Consider the following 21,290-nt stretch of genomic DNA (forward strand, 5'->3'; position numbering starts at 1 on the left):
TTCTATTGCCTCATTCTTTCCCCATTTATTTCTTACTACATCCCTACAATCCACAGTGTATTTTTTTTTTATGTGCTGATTTAACTGTTCTCTTCCTAAAGGCTGTGTGAGCATATTCAGGGCTGTGGTTGTGAACACAGAGGTCTTTTCAAAGAAAGAGCTGTCTTCTCATTTCAGTTTTCACATATACAGTCAGATCTCCCTTCATGAGAAGGTACATTTACAGATGGTTTTCTGGTCTGTATCTAGACATAGACAGAACAACTACTTTCCAGTGGCCTTTCCCTACAAGTGAGAATGGAGGAATTCATGGTCCTAGTGTGGTCACTTCAATATCATTTGATCTTCATTGTTACAATATTTAATCTGGAGATGTTATAGATTGGGTAGGGGATTGGAGGCAAGGAGGGGCAGGAAGTGATCATGAAACAACTTGGCATTCATGCGGTAATCATCCTGGGCACTCCATGTGCTTCTACATGCTCCTCAGTGCCCAAAACAACCCTGCCAAATTCGTCATCTCCTTTTACAGCAGGATTTCACCAAGATGTCATTTTCCCAAGTCACTGTTGAACTAGGCTTCACACGCCAGGCTCTTCTAATCCAACGCTTATGTCAATTCTCCTTTGTTCTGTTAAACATTGCACTAGGAGAATAGAAAACAGATGTTATTTAATATGACCAAGGTCTGGCAGCTATAACGTGGTGAAAACTGTGTTGAAAGCCAATGGCTTGTGACACTGAAATCCATGCCACTCTTACAAGGGGTTAATTATTTAGGCTTTTTTTTTCTTTTCAGAAAGGTGTTGTAAAAGTTACTGAAATTGCTTCAAAAAAAAAAAAAAAACACCATCTTATTTCCCTACTGAGTTCCACTCTATGAAGGGAGAAAATTAAAAATAAAAAACAGAAACAAAAACATAATAATTGGGCTCCAAGTGCCAAAGATTATTAGTGGGTTTATTTATGAGCATGTTTAAGAGCCCAAGCATGCTGCTTCTCTTGTTTGCTTGCTTGCTTGTTTTATTGATTGATTGATTGAGATGGAGTCTCACTCTGGCCTAGGCTGGATTGTAGTGGTGTGAGCTCAGCTCACTGCAACCACCACCTCCTGGGTTCAAGCGATTCTCCTGCCTCAGCCTCCCCAGTACCTGAGACTATAGGGGCCTGCCACATGCCAGCTAATTTTTGTATTTTTACTACAGATGGGATTTCACCATGTTGGCTAGACTGTTCTTGAACTCCTGACCTCAGGTGATCTGCCTGTCTTACCCTCCCAAAGTGCTGGGATTACAGGTGTGAGCCACAGCACCTGGCCGTGTTGTTTGCTTTAATAACCTAAGAAACTCATGGGTACCTTGCATTTTATCTGTTCCCATTTTGAATCAAAACATAAGAAATCTGATTCTTGCATATCCTGTGTTTATTGCCACAATCACTGATATTGTGGACCAATATTAACAGTTTTCTTCTATTTCTGCTTTGACCCAATGTAAAATGGGGCTGTTTCTGTATCACTCTCCTAGCAAACTACTGCCATCTGCTTATTCAGTAAAAAGACCATTTTCAGTGTTAGATTTACTAGAAAGCTCAGAACTTAACAGATGTTTTACATATATTTGGCAACTGTACATGGAACAGGTCTGGTTACCGGAGCTGTTTATGTAATAATGCAAGCTGGAATTAATATGTCAGTTACTCATACAGCATGTCCCAAATAATCACTGTGGGGAGCTCTTTTTATTTATTTCTTCCTCAGATGTCAGTGGGACCAATTACTGATTTTGTTTTTCAATAAATATGTGTTGAATTTCTGACTATGTGGCTGTCACTGTGTTAATTGCCATGGACTTTGTGCAGAAGAGCATATCAAATTCTAGCTGAGAATACAAAATGTGTAAACAGATAATTGAATGCAAGGTGAAAGTACCATCACAGAGCTGGAAAGAATTCATGATAAGGTATTAAACAAGCTTAGTATTTGTCACTCTTCCCAGGGTTAAGCTACTAAAGAGAAAAACACAGAATATTCATAGAATAAACTGAATTTGAAAGAAAGGGAGGAGGTTGGAAACAGATTCTGGGCAGCTCTTTCTAAACCTCTTAGGTTCTACCAAGGGACCCCCAGACCAAGACTAATTAAATAAAATGTGATGCTTCCGTTGGTCTCTGTAGTTTTTCCCTATCAAGTTAAGATAAATGGATTTATTGATCTTTGCTGCTATTGTATATCCTGGGATGAGGCAGATCTTGTTTTGTTTTGTTTTGTTTTGTTTTGTTTTGTTTTTGAGATGGAGTCTTGCTGTATCTCCCAGGCTAGAGTGCTATGGCATGATCTCGGCTCACTACAACCTCCACCTACCAGGTTCGAGGGATTCTCCTGCCTCATCCTCCAGAGTAGCTGGGATTACAGGTCCTGGCCACCACAACCAGCTAATGTTTGTATTTTTAGTAGAGACAGCGTTTCACCATGTTGGCCAGGCTGGTCTCAAACTCCTGACCTCTGGTTATCTGCCTGCTTCGGCCTCCCAAAGTGCTGGGATTTCAGGTGTGAGCCACTATAACTGGACATCTTTGTATTCTTTTATCCCAGGAGAAGTAGAACAACCTTTCTGATGTCACATAATTGTTAAGTGAAAAACTTGGGTTTAAAATTCTGGCTTGTTTTTAAAGCTGTCTACCCTGCCATGTTTCAAGGTGTAGAAAATACCACAGTCAGATGGTCCAAAGCTTACTGGTGGATCTCCTTTTGATTAATACTTTATTGGATCTAGTAACTGAAATCTTTTAAGTAGCAAAATAAAGCATCATTTAAGTCTGAATGTGACAATCAATCATCCTAATACTAAGGAAAAAATAAGATGAAAATACACAAAAATTGCAATATCCAACTTTTATTGAGTACATGCAATTTACCAGGCAAAAGAAAACTATAAAATAGATATCCTTGGATTATAAACAAGGAAACAGGCACAGAGAGGTTAGCAAAAGTGACGTTGTGATTTGAAACTAATGGTCCTGATGCCCAAACTCACATTCTTCCCTACAATGCAATGCTCTACAAACATTTTCATAGGTGCAAATCATGTATGAATGTTTATAATCCATATGGTAGATTTGTTTTAAAAATGCTCACTTAAAACAATGAGAATGTTTATCTGCCTATAAAATGCCCCATTGCTTCCTCAAAATGTTTATTTCTGCCAGTTGGGTCATTTACACCTAGTTTTCTGCCTTTTCTAATTTTCTTTTCAAATCTGCATGTTATTTGGTCGACAAACCAATCTCCTAAAATGCCTAAAATCTCTGAGAACAAAAAAAATTAGGATGACTTACCTGGCAGCTTCTTGAGTCAACCTGATTGACACTCTGCAGTCACATATCTATGAAAAGCAACAAGAATCATCTCTAGTAAAAATTTCCACAGCAAAACAAAACAAAAAACATACTCTCCTATGTTGCTCACATCAAAGCAGTGCAAATTTTGACATAATACAGACTCCGAGAAAGTCCCTTTCCACTGGAGGAAGCTCAAGAGGAATAAGTAAAAGAAAGTTCAGCGACGAGAGAAAACTATGGTGTGCCTTGGATTGGGAAAACAGCTGCACTGCACCAGGGTTCATAGCTGTTCGAGTTTATTGTTTGGAGTATTCTTTTGTCTTCCTGATGTATTTTTAATGCCTTGTAAATAAAGGCCCACAGTATACCAGCCTACGTGAATTTTCACCAGCTGGCCTTACCCCAGGGAGCTGTACTTGTAGTAAAAGGAATAAAATCAGCATATTTCTTATGTCCCTTGATATAAGTCAGGCCTCATGCTCTAGGCAGGGAAAGAATTTTGAATTACAATTATGAGTAGATATGTTTATTTTATTTTACTCAAATCTCAACTAAATGAATCATTACGCTTTAATCCAAGTGACATGGAAGAATTCTGCAAATACTATTCCTGATCTTATTTTGGACTTCAGTGTGTCCCTATTACACATTTTATTACTATATCTGAAACTTGCCCGTTTGTCAAAATAATTCACTTTTGGTTGGTTGCTTTTAGCTCCCTGTCGATTTCTCTTTTATTCTCTATCTGATTCTCTATGTCAAATTATAATTTCCATCATGCCTTAGGGTTACCTATGCTTCAGCTGAATCATAATAAAAGTAAGCTCAATAGTTTTAACACATGAAAGAGGTTTTGGATAATTTTATGACTGGTTTGAAAATATTTCTAGTATCACATAGCTTCCAGAAGGTTCTTGTTTTATGCTGAAGAATGAGACTCAACCTTGATTTTCTATTTTTAGAAAAATATTAAATCATTACTAGCAAATTGTGTGTGTGTGTGTGTGTGTGTGTGTGTGTGTGTGTGTGTGTTTAGTGGTGAAGATGTACAAAACCTACGTTTTGGTGGCAGCAGTAGGGGAAATATGGTTTATATAATTTGAGTAATGCTTTAAAAATCAAACACCTGGCTTAGGAGCCACAGATGTCGATTTTTTCTATTCATCATATTGTATCCCTGTGTGTTGGATCCCTCTTCATTTTGGTACCTTTACTCTGAGCAGAGAACCTAAAGCCAGTCTATTCTGTAGCTAAAAATCTTCTTGCCAAAGTAGAGAAAACATCTGAAGATATCAAAGTGGTATTGGATAAGCTTCCTTCCAAAAGCACATTTGATGCAGGTCAGGCAAGCAGCTGTGGTGTGAATCTAAGGCATCAGTCGCCAGATCCCAGTGGTTTACCTGAAAGCTTTGGCTATCTGAGACTATGTCCTTAAAAAACTAGTGTGACATATGGTATCCACAGGAATGAATTGATTAAGACATATTTCTCTCAGGTGGGTGGAGGAGGAATTACTTATTCATTCCAGACATCAAAATCATTGACTATCAATATGTCGGTTTATTAAGCATTCAGTCTGTGACGGCCACTGTTTCAAGGGTTTTGTGTGTGTGAATTCATAGAATACTCATAACTATTACAAAGGGTATATATTATTTTTCTTATTTTATGAATGAAGAAATTGAGGCACAGAAAGAACAAGTAACTTGCTCAAAATCAAACACCTAATACCCTGGCTGATTGTTTCCTGAGCCCTCTCTCTTAATGACATAGTATCTTTTGAATAGTGTGATCACATTCACTGAACTCATGAATTGATGCATAGCACCTCCTGAAGGTTTGCTTTTCCCAGCTACTGTAAGGCTCCAGAAAGAAGACAGTAATAGGAACTGTGGCTCTCACACACTGAAATCAAATTCTAATATGCTTTCTATGTATTTACTTGTAAGTCAAATTCAGGAGTTTCGTGTCCTTTTCTATGAGTGTCTGATCCTAGTAACTGAGATCAACAGTGTGGATACTGGAATGTTCACTTTTTCACTGGGCCTGGACAGTCCTCCACCATTTATTGCTTGCACCTAAGTTCCAAGGAACTAAGGCTCTTCCTCTGTGACTTGTAAAGCTATCTGCTTGCTTCACTTGGTAACCCACAATGTAGATGAAAAATGACGTAGTGTTCTTGCTCTGGGCCAAAGCTACATGTAAATTTATTTATGCTTTCAAAGCCTTAGTTTCCTTATCTGTCCAATGGCAAGAAAAATAATAATCCTTCCTTCATATGGTTTTGGGAACGTTGAAGGAGTTATGTAAATCTTTGTACATCTCTAATTACAGATGTTAAGTATTAGAGTAGGTACTGATGTATTGCTTCTGCCACTCTATTCAGGGGCAATGGGGAAGACATTCAGATTGAAGAGGTCAGTTTTGTATGGAGTCTAAGCTAAAAGTAAAGCCTCCATGGCAGAGCTCCATGGGTTTTCCATGTTGCACCATTGCTCAACTCCAGCAGAAGCTGGGGAATAGCACAGGTGTCTCCTGCGCTGTGTGGCCTATAGTAGAAATAAATGCCACATTGCAAACAGCATTGTGGACACTCTTCAGTAGTAGCCCTAGAAAGAGAACCAAGATTTTGGATTCTTTTTTTTTTTTTTTTTTTTTTTTTTGAGTGTAGAAGTATTGGCGCAGTGTCAGGGAAGAAGAATGTCTCTCTCTTTCTTGAATGAGACAGCTGATCCCCCCAGGTTTCCCAAAAGGGAGTAGGAAAAACCAAGTATTTATTATTTCAAAGTACCCATTAGGGACATATTTTTTTGGAAATGTGATGCAAAAGTCTTCATTTTACTCACTTGAAGGCCTCAAATGTAAAATACTTTTATCACCATTTCCAATTAATGTATATTACCTCTACCACCTCCACTACCTCCTCTTCTTCCTCTTCTTTTCTTTTTCTTCTTTCTTCTTCTTCTGTCCCACTCCTTTCTTCTAGCCCCTGGGACATGTGTTCAAAGGTTATTTTGAGAGGATTCCTTTCTTTATGAGCAGATTGAGTTTCAGCCCTGGTCTACTTCTGTCTTCCTTATTAGCTTAGCTGGGACTGGGCACATGGAAATGTCTGGATTCAGATTGGACATCAGCTGTCTAAATAAACAGCTTCTCTTATGAGCATGCCCTCTTCCATTTGACCACTGCTAAGCAGGAAGCACAGAAAGGCCCACCATCTCTTGCCAGCATGAGTTGGGAGGACTGAACTGTTGTTGCAAGGTGGAGATTCAGATTCCTCACAATCTCTAACAGATCCTGATATCATTCCAAATTAAAATAGTATTTCAAATGTTGTATTTGCTATGCAAGGCAGTTTCAAAACTGGGATTAAAAACTGGAAAGTAAGATTGTTTTTATGAGTCAAACTTGACAAGTCAAAGCTTAATGAGTATAATAATAATGTCTCCTAGATTATCCTTACTAGTCCAGGGACAGTTACTTCACTCTGTTAATTAAATTGACATCCCTAGATCATCAGAGGAGAGGAAAATCTGTAATAAAACACGGATTATGAAGACCCCAAGAAAAAAAGTTAAACTTTGACCTGGACACTGTTACTGAAATGGAGGATCGGAGAATCTGGAATCAGGAGGCATGGGTAATTTGAGGAGCTTAAGACCAGTCCCTGGAGAAAATCCCCTTGTTCTGCACATAGTAGGAGAGAAATCTCCTTAAAACTATTCACCACCTTTAGACCAATTTCCCAAGTTCCAAACTGCTTTCTCATTACTAAATGAAATTTATTAGAAGTATTGTGAAGTTTGGCAGGGAAGAGATGTTTGGAAAGGATGCACCAGTGAAGTATTTATAGAAAATAAGAAACCTGTCCAACATTTCTGAAGAGATCCTCTGGTTTAAATAATAAGAGTCACGTAAATGTATTTATGGGGCATTGCTTCGTTGCAAATCTGATTTGTTCTAGATGTATCATTGCATGTCTTCCTCAAATGAAGTATATCCATGTGAGACTGAGAGCAAGTCTGCTTTCTCTGCACCGTGTGCAGGCATTATTTCTGAACTACCAGGAACTTCCTGCTGCTTAGCAAGTATTTCACTACTGCTTGTCACAATGACTGAAATTTTGCCCTTATATGTTACAATTTGGCACCATCGACTCTTGTCAAGATTACTGACAGAGTAAATACAGCATGCTTTGCTCAGTTCAGGCTGAAAGCTAGCTTGTAAAAAGCCTTCAGTGTGTACTTTGTCACAATTTGGTAAAGTTCAATGGTGATTACCATTTTGGCAAAGCACAGCTGTTTTCTTGCATGAGATGATTTATGGCTCTAAACAAACCAGGAATGACTGTATAACTGACCATTGCAAGCACCAAAAGGAAAGTCAGTATGAATGAGAATTGTAATCTTGGCTCCAGCACTTGGTGATGATAGGTTAAGGTCATTATTAAAACACTGTGTCATTTGACACTTTTGACACTTAAGTCACCATGCAGCACTCTCTGTGGAGGGACTCAAATTCAATGAAGCCCCTCTCTGTACAAGCCTCCCTGTTTATGATCTCATTTGAACTTTACCACCTCCTTGTCAGGTAAATTCTACCCAAGCTTTAGAAATGGTGAGATTAGGGGTTCAAACAGATTAAGAGTTAATTATAAATTCACAGTTAAGCTTATCTGTCATCTCAGCGACCATGCCAAATTATCTCATTCAGAGAAAGAACACACGTTTTTGGAATTTGCATGCACTCTTTTTTTGGGGAGGGAGAGATCATTCTATGGTCATAACTGATGTGAAAATTATATTGGATTCCTACATTACTTGGCAAGGGTAAAGAGAAGAGTGCTTAACTTTATTGATTATTATATATAAATAAATTGATAGTTATATAAGTGCTCATTTTAATTTTTTTATTTTATCAACTTTTACAAAATAACAGTATATTATCCAGCGATATAACAATATACAGAAGAAAGTGATCTGGTTAATATTCAACTTTGGGCAGTTCTTCATTTATCTTGCTAAGTCCTTGCTGCCCCTCAGTTAATTATTTTAGTTGAGGTAGAAATGAACAAGATCAAAATTTACTTGGTGTTTTTGCAAAGCAAAGACTAGGTTGTCCCACATCCTTGCGCCCTCATACTCTATTCTATTCCCCGTGCAGCCAAAGACATCTGTTAGAGGAAGGAAAGGATTAGATGTTTGAGGTGAGAACAGATTGCTGAGATGTCAGTTTCCTGCCTCAATATAAATGCACCTATACCCAAACATGCAAAGCAATATTAGGATTCTAATTTATAACATACAGGTTGGCTCCATGTACCACCATGTTGTATTGATCATCATATTGCAATGCTTGTATTTTTCCCTCTTGGAAAATTATGGAGGATATTAAACGTGTATCCCCAACCCTTGACAGAAATGCTCAGCTTATCTCCAAGTCCCCCTAATAAGCTTTTGCATGAAGAACAAGCTATTATTGTTGAAAATGGCTCTGGACTATAATCATGAAGATATTGCACAGTTAAATATTTATTAAATAGATCTAATTCCAGCCTAATAGAACACAGACTAGGGTGATCCCTGGAATCAATCAACTGTTAACTTCCACTAGGATATCAGTTGCTTGCTGCCAACAACAAACGTAAAAGTATCTCGGTCTCAATCTCTCTCTTTCTCTGCCACTTTCCCTCAGATTGCAAAATGGTATTGGGCCCACATGTCTTATAGTTCACATTGTTCCTTTGTCTGCGTTAAAGTTCTTCACTGGTAACATTTATGATGAAAGATTTAGCATTCAAAGAAACCTACTTGGATACTCCTTCTGGAGACAACTTTGTACTCTCTGCTTGCTATTTAGGGTCGTCCCTCTCCCAGAGCTAGTGCCCCTCTCCAGCTCCGTCTTCTAGTAGCAAACATCTACTGCTGCAAGCTGCTCTCCTCTCCCTTTTTCTACTGCTTTCTGTCACTCCCACTTCTAGGGTTTGCTTATATTTTATTTCTTTCTTCAGCAAAATAGTCTTCTTTCTGCCTATCCAGATTTTTTACATCCTCTACTACTCATCAAAAATATTATGCCCTACAGAACAAGACTTGTGCATAATGGACTTTTACTTATCTGGATTCTTGTAGCTTTCCAATTCAGATATGGGCATGTGAAGACCACCACAATAAGAGCCAGATTAATGTCACTGTTCAGGCTAGAAATAGATGGTGATGCTCCCAATCCTTCCAAAGTACGAATATACCCTGTAAAGCTCTGCAGGAGAGGAAGCCTTACTTACACAACTGAATACAGATTCCTGGATTCTTCTCTTATTATAACACACACCTTAGTATTGTACTAATGTTTTCATGTTTTATCTATGTAAATTTAATCTCTCACACTGCAAGCTGCTTTTGGAAGGTAGCAGGTCATTTAATTTAAGCAATACCATCCATGCCTGAGTCATAATGAAATTAAATAAGTACTTGCAGAATAAGTAAATCAATGAGATTATACCATTTTCAAAGATAGAAGGTGTGATATATTTTATGTGGTGTACACAAGATGTTAATAAATATTGAGCAAATTTAGTTTATATGTGCATACATTAATAATTTTTATTTAGATTATTAATCATGCAAAGATAGGTGAAAACATGTCAAAGACCATACAGAGATACCCTCCACCTCTTAGGTTCAATCTTATCTTTGATCTGCGTATGTCTCTTATGTTGGGTTTTATTATCTCTGTTTAGAAATACAATTGTAACTTTAGAGAGAAACTTCAAAATCTTACGAGTTAAGTAACAGGAATTTTCACTATAGTACTATTCTCCTATTAGCAGTCAGTTATCTTTGTGTCTCTACCTCTGAATTAGACAGCTATTATAAACAACCATTTATTTGTTTATTCACAAACATCCTTCATTAAAACTGGGAAACCAGCCTGGTAAATAAAAATACAGGTAGCATGAGAATTTTAACAGTGAGACACAGTGTATTCTCAACACCGAAGCCAATTCCAACATGCTGTAATTTCTGTGAGCATCTCTAACTCACAAGGGTTGGACCAGCTGTTGGGCAGTGTTATTAATCCTATCATTTCTGTTCTTGGAGGTGGGAAGTGTGAGACTGTCCAATGTGTCCCACTAAATTAGCCTTTAAAACAAGATGAGTGGTAAAATAAAATAACAACACATCAATCAGAGTCTGTGATTAGCACTTCAAAAACATTTTACATGTTGTTCTTGGAATGCAGAAATATATGTGGCAAAGCATGCCACAACTCATGTAATGCCGTCAGAGGCACTCATACAAAACCTGAATTCAAATTCCAATGCCTGCTCTTTTGCTACCCCCAGAGTTCTAGTTAGCAGTGTGCTATTCACTGCCAGGTTACTTTCCAGGTGTATTACTTCTCTGTCTTACAGCCTGTATTCTTCCTGATCACTCACTCTCTTCTCCCGCAGATATATGTCATATTTTCATTCTGACCACCCTCCACACTTCAACTGGATATCCACAGAGCCTCCCCCTCAAGCTGCCAGTGAAGTGAATGCAGTCACCGTTATCAGCAATGCTTTGTACAAGCAACTCACAAACCCTGCTATGATGGATTTACTGCAGTAGAGTCTGTTGTAGACAAGGAGACCAAGTGGAGTTCAGAGATTGATAGAAAGATCATTTCTCTTCATCTTAAATAAACAACAAGAAATCCTTCTATAAATCTGTGTCATTATGATACTTTTATTTAAACAACCTTTTTGACCCTCACTGACAGAAAGCACTGAAGATCAACTGCAATGCTGCATAAGGCAGAAATCCATATCACTTTGGTACTGTGTAAATGAGCATATTTACAGTATGTCATCTCAAGAACCTGAATTTTCACAGCCTCTTAAGTTCAAATATATTTCAATTTTTTACCACATTAATATTTTGTTTTACCTATCAGCTTCCCTCAGTCTCAATTAAACATCCCTATGTCCTAATACTCTGCTAAAAACCTTTAGGATGTATGGTTGATTCAATTCGATGTTTGCCTTTGTACTGCACCAGACTTTATCTTCCTACAGGAAAATATCTCCCAATAATCATGTGCTTCATGGACAGTCAGCATTTGTTGAACAACTATATACAAACTCACTTCACAAATCTTTCATACCTATGTTAATTCTACATGTCCGGATTATTTTTTATTTTACTCTAAGCTGATGCTAGAAGTACACTTTCTTAAAACCACTTCCATTTGTTTCTATTTCCTTAATTTCTTTAAATTCAGACACTGTTTCTTACCTCTAGAAGGGGAATAATGGAGGAATGATTGTACTGATGTAATTTTGAAGATTGAACTCAGGAATCACATTTTGATTAGCAGGTGGCACGCTGATGTTTGAGAAGGAAATGAAAAGTGGATTCATATGCAAATGCGATATTGTGCATCTGCAGTGAGCTTAATGAGTGGTGATATTGATTTAATTTGGTTAATAAATATTAGATAAATATAACTCTTAATTAAAATAGTACATCTCAAGGGAAAAAGTTGTATCTGAACAGACAAATTACCAAAGGTTGAAGGCTTTCTCTGACTGGAGTGTCACTCTTCCACCCTGATGTTAATTACGTTTGTAGCATATCATTCATGGAAATAATTTGGATGTTCAGTAAGCATGTGATCCAGTCCAAATAGTACTCTTTTTTTCTCATGGCCTACTCCGAAATCATTTATCAAAAAATCGCTACATAAAATTCATAGATTATTGCAAATGAAAGGAAACTTGCAGTGCATATTGTCTGTAACTACTTATTCAACATTTATCCAATCTCTTCTTCAATATTTTGCAAAATGGATTATATCATCTTGGCTTAAACTCAAGCAGATACGAGGAGCTAATATCCTCAGGACATAGGATCTCATGGTTGGGCAACTCAAATGTTTCTGAATTGCTTACAAGGAGCTCAGCCTTGTCTTTTTTTTTTTTTTTTTTTTTTTTTCTTTAGGGATGCTATTCTATTCCCTAGAGTCTATGGCAACATCTGTTAAAAGATGTTTTAACACATAATAGCTATTCTCATACATAGTCCTGGTCATTATGTGTTCATGAGGTGTCTTTTTCATAGCTAAGCAGTATTTTCCATAATATAGCTTCTTTAGACACCCTATATTTAACTCAAAGTTATCTTTAAGAGTTCAAGTTTAGAAGTAACCACAATATTCAAGATAGGTCTAACATATGCATAATTCAATAGCAATGTTGTATGAAAATATTCATACAAATAAAATTTGTTTTCTCACTGTCTGAATAGAGAAACATCATCTGAATTTTAAACAAATTAATCCCTTATTAAATTTTCTATACTTTTTATCTTTATTATGGCCAAAACCTCTCTACATGATTCTTGTAGAAAATGTAAATGACACACACATGTCACAGGACTTTTTTTTATCCAGTGGCTTTCAAATGTCATTCCCAATTCTTCATAGATTTTTGCCATTATAATGACGGGTTGAAAAGTGGGAGGAAAAAATCTGATTTCTTCACATTGGGAGGATCTCTCCAAATTCTCTTACAAAATAAAACTTTGACATAGTTTTGACTAAATTTCTTTTTCAATTAAGGCCACGTATTTTTAAAAATATTATTACACTTTAAGTTCTGGGGTACATGTGCAGATTGTGCAGGATTGTTAATAGGTATACAAATGCCATGGTGGTTTGCTGCATCCATCCATCATCTACATTAGGTATTTTTCCTAATGTTATACCACCCCAATCCGCCCACCTCCTGCTACCCTTCCTCTAGCCCCTTCATCCTCCAGCAGGCCCCAGTGTGTGATGTTCCCCTCCCTGCATCCATGTGTTCTCATTGTTCAACAACCACATATGAGTGAGAGCATGCAGTGTTTGATTTTCTGTTCTTGTGTCAGTTTGCTGAGAATGATGGTTTCCAGATTCATCTGTGTCCCTGCAAAGCACTTGAACTCACATTTATTGTGGCTGCATAGTACTCCACAGTGTATATGTATCACATTTTCTTTATCCAGTCTGTCATTGATGGGCATTTGAGTTGGTTAAAAGACTTTGCTATTGTAAACAGTGCTGCAATGAACATGTGTTCATGTGTCTTTATAATAGAACAATTTATAATCTTTTGGGTATATACCCATTAATGGTAGTGGTAGGTTAAATGGAATTTCTATTTCTACGTCCTTGAGGAATCGCCACACTGCCTTCTACAATGGTTGAACTAATTTACACTCCCACCAACAGTGTAAAAATGTTCCTTTTTCTCTCACCAACAGTGCAAAAGTGTTCCTTTTAAAGTATCTGTTGTCTCCAGATATTTTAATGATCACCATTCTGACTGACATGAGATGGTATCTCAATGTGGTTTTGATTTGCACTTCTCTAATGACCAGTGATAATGAGCTTTTTTTCATATGTTTGTTGGCTGCATAAATGTCTTCTTTTGAGACGTGTCATTCATATTCTTTGCCCAATTTTGGATGGGGTGCGTTGTTTTTTTTCTTATAAATTTGTTGAAGTTCTTTGTAGGTTCTAGATAATAGCCCTTTGTCAGATGACTAGGTGGCAAAATTTTTTTCCCATTCTGTTGGTTGCCAGTTCACTCTAATGATAGTTTCTTTTGCTGTGCAGAAGCTCTTAAGTTTAATTAGATCACATTTGTCTATTTTGGCTTTTGTTGCCATTGCTTTTGGTGTTTTACTCATGAAGTCCTTTCCTATGCCTGTGTCCTAAATGGTATTGCATAGGTTTTTTGTTGGTTTTTTTTGGTATTAGGTCTTATGTTTAAATCTTTAATCCATGTGGAGTTAATTTTTATATAAGGTGTAAGGAAGGGATTCAGTTTCAGCTTTCCGCATATGGCTAGCCAGTTTTCCCAGCACCATTTATTAAATAGGGAATACTTTGCCCATTGCTTGTTTTTGTCAGATTTGTCAAAGATCAGATGGTTGTAGATGTCTGGCATTACTTAAAACATGTATTTCTAAAATGTTGACCTATGGTTTCACAAAATGTAATATTCTATTTTCCGTCTTATCTTGAGACAATACAGAAAGATTCAGACAAAAAAGAACAGGTAAGAATTTCAACACAACAATTTGAAAGCTCTATGATCTTTAACAAGAAGCTAATTTCTCCAAAGTTTAGTCTTTCCCATCTGGAAAATAGGCTGATTTGTCACTATTTTCCTGAAATGTTTGTGAATGAACAGAGGTAAAGAATATATGGAAACTATCTGATTCAGGCTCCCTATTTAGATAGGCTCATGAAAACACTATTAGTATTTTTATAGATAGTATGCAAAATTAAAATAGCAGGATTTCTTATGTTAAATAGTTTTATTTATGATGAATTTATAAAACAAATGTTTCAAAAGAAGTCTCTTTTTTAGTTTGCTTAAACTCATTCATTGTGCATTGTCATTTATATCAATAAAAAGAACACCTATGCAGATTAGGGAAAAACACTTGGATAAAAGAGAGTTTGGTGCTGTAATTTTGTCACTTACATCAACCATATAAACTAAATAAATGTTTTAGAAGTATTAGTATGATAGGCTATGAACAACAGGGACCCTGAGTACACCTCATTTCTTACTCCATCCCTCACCCACACCTCATCTATTTTCAAGTTGAATAGGGTGAAGGTCATGGGCTGGTGCTGAGGGCAGTAGCAGACTGAATGCTCTGAAGAACACTGGGAATCTGCTGCTGGAGGTGCTACATGAAGGGTGACATTCCACCATCCAGCCAGTCAGAACAACCAAAAGCAGAAATCAGCATTTCAGTAGGTTTTCCAACCAGTTCTTTCTCCTGTCTCACACTTCATATTAAAGGTAATGCTATAGTTATCAAAAGCTTCCTTTTAAAGTCCTGTAGAGGCAGATTAAAATATGGACTTTTTTAAAAAAGGCATTTGAGGCAATGAAAAGGGCAAGTGTGAACCTCCTTTAATCTGGCTTTCTCTCAGGGAGCTGGAGTTAGTCTTTTGGTAATATTCTGAATCCATACAGGTAGATTTCTGAGTCAAAAAATCACACCTCTCACCAAAAGTATGAATTTTAACAAAATATAGTCCCTAGAGTTGAAACTATATTTTTGCCTTTGCCACTAGCCTATGTGCTCTGGCAAAGGGGCACTGCATTTTTTTATTCTTGATTCCACATATAATTTACTGTGCATGTTAGAAAGGCAACACATTTGTAATATGAGAGGACAAAGGGAGTGGATAAAAATGTGGGGAAATTATATTTACTTACTATCTAACATTTCCCAAGCACCACACTGGGTCTCTTACATTAAGATCTCACTTCATATTCAGGACATTTAAAAAGACATCTTTTTAACAAATGAAGAAACAAAGACCTTGAAGGGACTGGAAAATTTACTAAGCTTATGAAGTTGGTAAACAGAAAAACTGGGATCCAAATTCAGGTCTAATTGGCTATAATTCCCCATCATTTTTATAGTCAATTGCTGCTTCCGAGAGAAGAAAACACTGCTTATTAAAGACACACATGCATAACTATAATGCATTTATAAATATTTTCATTTAAAATATCAAAAGGTCTGTATCATAAAATGTGAAGCTTCATTTATCAGAAAAATGAATTTTTATGGTACACCTTGTTCACTAACACTGCTCCATAAGTGTAACGTTGTCATGACTAAGAAAGAAAATGAAGTGATTGATGAAACACCAAATATCACATGTGAATTTGTTTGTCAAAGTTGCGAACATTCTGTGTTTGACTTCTACCATCTGACTTTTATGCTTGAAAACACAGGTGATTCTAGTTTAAAAGAATGAAAGGTATTTGACATTGATGGCATTGAGAAAATATATTTGCATCTATATATTTCTATGCTGAGTTCTATATTTACATAGATTCAATTGAAGCTAATGGAAAATTAAAGCTGTCGCATTCCTGGCTGATAGGTTACTTAAAAAAATTAGCACAGCAGTGTACCTGAAATTTAAAACCAGCATTCCTAGAGATGTGGTGTGATAACAAAAAGTAAACTCTGAAGTATGAATAGTACATAATAGTATTTAATTCTAAAATACATAGAAATATATTTCTGAAAAAAAAAAAGAAAGGCAAAGTGAGGCACAATTGGGAAATAAAGAACAACAGGCATATGTCAGCTCTAATAGATAGTTGATTCCCTCTTTCTCTCTCTCTCTCTCTCTCAGTTTCTCTCTCTCCCCCCTCCCTCCCTCCCTCTCTGTCAATATCCCTTCCCCCAATTTTCTATATTTGTTTAGTGCTCAAAAGTGAGCACAAAAGACAATGTTTTTTTTCTCTGTTGGGTGTACATTTTTAAAAAAATGATAATGTGTTTGCCATAAAAGTAATATGGATTACTTCATTACCCAGGTATTAAGCCTAGTACTCATTAGTTGTTTTTCCTGAACCTCTCTCTTCTCCCACCCTCCATCCTCTGAAAGGTCCCAGTGTGTGTTGTACCCCTCTATGTGTCCATGTTTTCATTATTTCACTTCCATTTATAAGTGAGAACATGCAGTACTTGGTTTTCTGTTCTTCTGGTAGTTCACTAAGGTTAATGGCCTCCAGCTCCATCCATGTCCTGCAAAGGACATGATCCTATTCTTTTTTATGACTGAATAGTATTCCATGGTGTCTATATACCACATTTTCTTCATGTATTCTACCATTGATGGGCATTTAGGTTGATTCCACAGCATTGCCATTGTGAATAGTGCTGCAATGAACATTCACATGCATGTGTCTTTGTAATAGAATAGTTAATATTCCTCTGAGTATATACCCAATAATGGGATTTCTGTCTTTAGGTCTTTGAGGAATTTCCATACTGTCTTCCAAAGTAGTTGAACTAATTTACACTCCCACCAGCAGTGTACAACATTTTTTATTGACAAAGATGCCAAAAGCAATTGCAACAAAAGCCAAAATTGACAAATGGGATCTAATTAAAGAGATTCTGCACAGCAAAGAAAGCAAAGAAACTACAGACAGAGTAAACAGGCAAACTGTAGAAAGGGCAAACAGTTTTGCAAAACGTGCATCTGACAAAGGTCTAATATCCAGCATCTATAGAAACGTAAACACATTTACAAGAAACAAACCCACAAAAAGTGACCAAAGGACATGAACAGACACTTTTAAAAAGAAAATATAAATGTGGCCAAAAATCATAAGAAAAATATGTTCACTATCACTGATCATTAGAGAAATGCAAATCAAAATCACAATGAGATATGATCTAATACCAGTCAGAATGGCTGTTATTAAAAAATACTCAATATTAATAATTATAAAAATGTAAATCATTTTAAGTGTTGCATTTATGATGTTCTTTACTTCAAACTGGAATTTTATATTGCCTTCCAAGTGTTTATGAATAGCTGTTAAGGACACAAGATAATTCATAAGCAAGAAGGTAAATGTAAGACAAGCTGGGACCTGTATGTTAATTTATATATGTTAACACACACGGACACACATAGACAAGGCTAAAATATATATGAAAAAGAAAACTATAAAATGCAATCTAATGTCAACAATGCAAATTAGGGTAACACTTTTTTCTTCATGTATATTTTTGGAATCTAAATTTTTCTAAATAAAAACATATTAATTTTATAGTCAGAAAGAAATAAGAACATACTTTCACCCACTTTCTTTGGTAATTCAAGAAATGTTCATTAAACCAGCCATACTTATAAGTGAGGAGAACTTATAATATGTTTGCTATTATATTATGGTTTATGAGAAATGAATGGGAATGCAAAAAGTTAATAACTCTTGTCTCATAATGTTTTACCATTTAACCATGGCTGTATCTACAGATTGCAAGAAAATTATATAAACTGGTTAAGTATAAAATTATGTTAAACTTGTTTGCTGATAGAATGATGAATTCCATTCACAGAAATTTCGATTGTGTGAATGAATAAAACAAAAAATTTATCCAGTCAGCATAGATTGTCAAAATTTATTTGAAATATGAAAGGTAAAAATAAATTATATATGCATACTTTTAATGGAATTCATTAAGTATCAAATTCCCTTTGTTGATATATCACTGAATAAAATTACTTTAAGAAAAATTTGTCAAATTGGAGATTTATGCTTAGTAAACACAGAGAACAATTCCAATGACTTACTTTTACAGCACTTTATTTTGCTCATTGTTAATGACAAAAATCCTGTTTGACATAGAAATCATGACTGAAATAGAAACAATGTTATCAATACTACTTTATTCCATCTGGTGTTTTCTTGCAAATTGTTTTGAGGCTATTATGTCTTGACTGCTCAATCCAAAATATTTGATTCCTAAAGAAAGTCTGTAATATCTTTGTCATGTTTAAGCAGTGGCCTTTAGCAACTGGGAAACACGTGTAACTGTTACAACTATGGCATCATATTCACCATCGTCTTCGCCATCACCGTCAGCACCACCTTCAGCAGCACCAGCAGCATCATTGTCTTCATCAACATCATTGAATTTGTTGATTTCATTCTATTGGCCATGAATCATGGTAAAGTAATTTACATGGATTTTTCTCAATTAATATTCACTCTAACCTTATGTGATTTCCATAGATTGTCACCACTCACAGATAAGTAGCAGAGTCTTAGGAAGTTAGCTAAAATAGCATAGCTAATAAATAAATGTCAGAGTGTACAAATAGTACATCCCTGGATCCTGCTTTATGAATTGTATTTTAGAGTGAGTGGAGTAACATCTTGCTGAATACATTTCTATGTCACCTACCTCATGTATCTGTTGTAACATTAAGGCAAAGTACTTCCCGTGAAGCAGGAAAATACTGATCAATGTGAAATATAAGAACATCTAAAAATATTCTCACTATTTATTAATAGTCTCATGAATAAATAAGCTTATAAAGACATAAAAAGTAAATAAGTTTAGGCTGTGAAGTAATGCATATAAATATACGTGGAGAAAAGAGGTAGAATTGTCCAAATATTATGATACTATTAGTTTTGAACATAGACTTGTTTCATAGGACATGATATAATTTCTTCCATCTGCAATATATAGTTTTCTAACGCCCAGGATCTTTTCAGTGTTTGAGACTCACCTGGAACTCTGAAAGAAGACAGGAAAGCTTTCCAGCACATTCTTTTTCAGCAACTCAGGAGGCCATGAACAGATTTCTATAGATAATGTTCAATTTTATAATATCAGTCTTATGTGACTAAACTTACATGGAACCAAAATTTTGCAATGGCTCTGATAAACTTTAATATTAGTTAATTTAAAAAGGTTATTAATTTTAAATTTTATTAGTCAAATAGAACTTTTGAAATTCAATACCATAAAATAACATACCATAGTGAGATTTTTATATGTGAAAATGTGAAATCACTTTTATTGTAGCTTTTCTTGTATCATGCCAGTGTAAATATACCAATTACTTTGTTAATAGGTCTGGTCACTCTATGGGATATGCCCACAACATTCTCTCTTTTATTTTTATTTATTTTTAAATTTTTTTATTGCATTTTAGGTTTTGGGGTACATGTGCAGAACATGCAAGGCAGTTGCATAGGTAGACACATGGTAGTGTGTTTTGCTTCCTTTCTCCCCTTCACCCACATTTGGCATTTCTCCCCTGTCCCTCCCTAGCTCCACCACCCCACTGGCCCTCTCCTTTCCCCCCCAATAGACCCTAGTGTTTAGTACTCCCCTCCCTGTGTCCATGTGTTCTCATTTTTCATCACCCGCCTGTGAGTGAGAATATGCGGTATTTCATTTTCTGTTCTTTTGTCAGTTTGCTGAGAATGATGTTCTCCAGATTCATCCATGTACCTACAAATGACACGAACTCATCATTTCTGATAGCTGCATAATATTCCATGGTATATATGTGCCACATTTTCCCAATACAGTCTATCATCAGTGGGCATTTGGGTTGATTCCAGGTCTTTGCTATTGTAAACAGTGCTGCAATGAACATTCGTGTGCATGTGTCCTTATAGTAGAATGATTTATAGTCCTTTGGATATATACCCAGTAATGGGATTGTTGGGTCAAATGGAATTTCTATTTCTAATGCCTTGAGGAATCGCCACACTGTCTTCCACAATGGTTGAACTAATTTACACTCCCACCAACAGTGTAAAAGTGTTCCTTTTTCTCCACATCCTCTCCAGCATCTGTTGTCTCCAGATTTTTTAATGATCGCCATTCTAACTGGCATGAGATGGTATCTCAGTGTGGTTTTGATTTGCATCTCTCTAATGACCAGTGATGATGAGCATTTTTTCATATGATGATGAGCATTTTTTCATATGATTGTTGGCCTCATATATGTCTTCTTTTGTAAAGTGTCTGTTCATATCCTTTGCCCATTTTTGAATGGGCTTGTTTGTTTTTTTCCTGTAAATCTGTTTGAGTTCTTTGTAAATTCTGGATATCAGCCCTTTGTCAGATGGGCAAACTGCAAAAATTTTTTCCCATTCTGTTGGTTGCTGATTCACTCTAGTGACTGTTTCTTTTGCCATGCAGAAGCTGTGGGGTGTGATTAGGTCCCATTTGTCTATTTTGGCTTTTGTTGCCAATGCTTGTGGTGTTTTGTTCATGAAGTCCTTGCCTACTCCTATGTCCTGGATGGTTTTACCTAGATTTTCTTCTAGGGTTTTTATGGTGCCAGGTCTTATGTTTAAGTCTTTAATCCATCTGGAGTTAATTTTAGTGTAAGGTGTCAGGAAGGGGTCCAGTTTTTGCTTTCTGCACATGGCTAGCCAGTTTTCCCAACACCATTTATTAAACAGGGAATCATTTCCCCATTGCTTGTTTTTGTCAGGTTTATCAAAGATTGTATGGTTGTAGATCTGTTGTGTTGCCTCTGATGCCTCTGTTTTGTTCCGTTGGTCTATATCTCTGTTTTGGTACCAGTACCATGCTGTTTTGATTACTGTA

At 36.2% G+C, this 21,290-nt stretch overlaps 1 long non-coding RNA gene across 5 annotated transcripts in view; it reads left to right on the forward strand.

Moving 5' to 3' along the window:
- LOC144576682 (uncharacterized) overlaps window positions 1-19,817 on the forward strand; it is a 332,988-nt gene extending 313,171 nt beyond the window's left edge. For 4 of the 5 annotated variants that reach the window (XR_013519004.1, XR_013519003.1, XR_013519007.1 and 1 more), the window contains one exon: window positions 10,793-18,594. This is a non-coding gene — a long non-coding RNA (uncharacterized LOC144576682). Of the gene's footprint in view, window positions 1-10,792; window positions 18,595-18,712 lie in introns of those variants that run through there. The other variant, XR_013519005.1, reaches the window with a different exon arrangement.
- The last annotated feature ends 1,473 nt before the right edge of the window (window positions 19,818-21,290 follow it).

Source organism: Callithrix jacchus, chromosome 6, assembly GCF_049354715.1.
Source record: "Callithrix jacchus isolate 240 chromosome 6, calJac240_pri, whole genome shotgun sequence".
Classification (NCBI taxonomy): Eukaryota; Metazoa; Chordata; class Mammalia; order Primates; family Cebidae; genus Callithrix; species Callithrix jacchus.